Source organism: Myotis brandtii, unplaced genomic scaffold (genome assembly GCF_000412655.1).
Source record: "Myotis brandtii unplaced genomic scaffold, ASM41265v1 scaffold1816, whole genome shotgun sequence".
Lineage (NCBI taxonomy): Eukaryota > Metazoa > Chordata > Mammalia > Chiroptera > Vespertilionidae > Myotis > Myotis brandtii.
Window position 1 is genome coordinate 170,875 of NW_005356736.1, and position 915 is coordinate 171,789.

General features: G+C 65.0%; 1 protein-coding gene across 1 annotated transcript in view; it reads left to right on the forward strand.

Annotated features, from left to right (window-relative positions):
- Nucleotides 1-458: 458 nt before the first annotated feature.
- The window catches only part of LOC102244600 (phosphorylase b kinase regulatory subunit alpha, skeletal muscle isoform), a 102,481-nt gene continuing 102,024 nt past the window's right edge, over nucleotides 459-915 (forward strand). The window contains exon 1 of the mRNA XM_005863900.2: nucleotides 459-616. The gene's annotated coding sequence lies outside the window, so the exon portion shown is untranslated. The remainder of the gene's footprint in view (nucleotides 617-915) is intronic.

Below are 915 nucleotides of genomic sequence, written 5' to 3' on the forward strand. Positions count from 1 at the left end.
GGTTCTGGCACCCTCCCTCGACTTTTTCTCAGAGGGAGGTGGCCCGCGAGCCCCCGACCCGACTGTCAGCCTCCGCCAACCAGAGGGACACAGCCAGAGTGAAGGTGACCTCGGGGCTGTCCTTCGCGTCCCCGCCGCCCATGGCGTGGGCAACAGGCCAGAGCATCCCGGTCTGGTGGAAGTCGGGCTGGCGCAGGGTGCTCTGGAAGATGAAGTCCCGCCACTGACCGGGAGAGGTATTCTCGGAGGTGGAGTCCCCGCTAAGCACTCCGGGATATGGAGTTCCAGCGCCCCGCACACAGCCAGAAGTCATGAACTGCTGCGCCAGTCCTCCCTAGTGGCCCCTCCTCAAGACCCGCCTTGAAGGCGGTGCTGCACGTGGTCCTATTTTCCAGCTGGGGAGATCCGGTTCGCGCAGCCTCCGCAGTCACCGCTGGTCCAAGAGTAGCCCTTCCCCTTTGCCCTTTCAAGGACTTCCAGCTCTCCAGCGCCCGCGGCGCGCTGAGGGCGTGGCGTGGCTGGCCCGCATGTCCTCCTATTGCGGTGGTGGACAGCCTTCTGGCCTCCAGGCCTCCGCTCTTCTGCTCCATCCTCGGCTTCGCATCGCAGCCAGTAGGTAAGGCGGAGGGCTTCTGGTCTCGAGAATCTGTTCCAGCCTCCGGCCCCTTCGGTGGCAGGTGGGCTCTGGCCAACTTCCAACCCTAACGCGAACCGGCCCTCCCACGGCTCCTGGGGGGTTGGGGGAGGGGCGCTGCCCACAGGTCCCCTCCTCCCTGGAGCCCCCTGCGGGTTCTAGACACCAGCCTCCCCGGATCCTCGTTCGTCGTTGTCCTGGACGGTTCCATCGGACACGGTCTGCGGGCTTCCCCCAGAACTTCGTCCAGCCTCAAATTTCACATCTGGTAGTACTAGCAA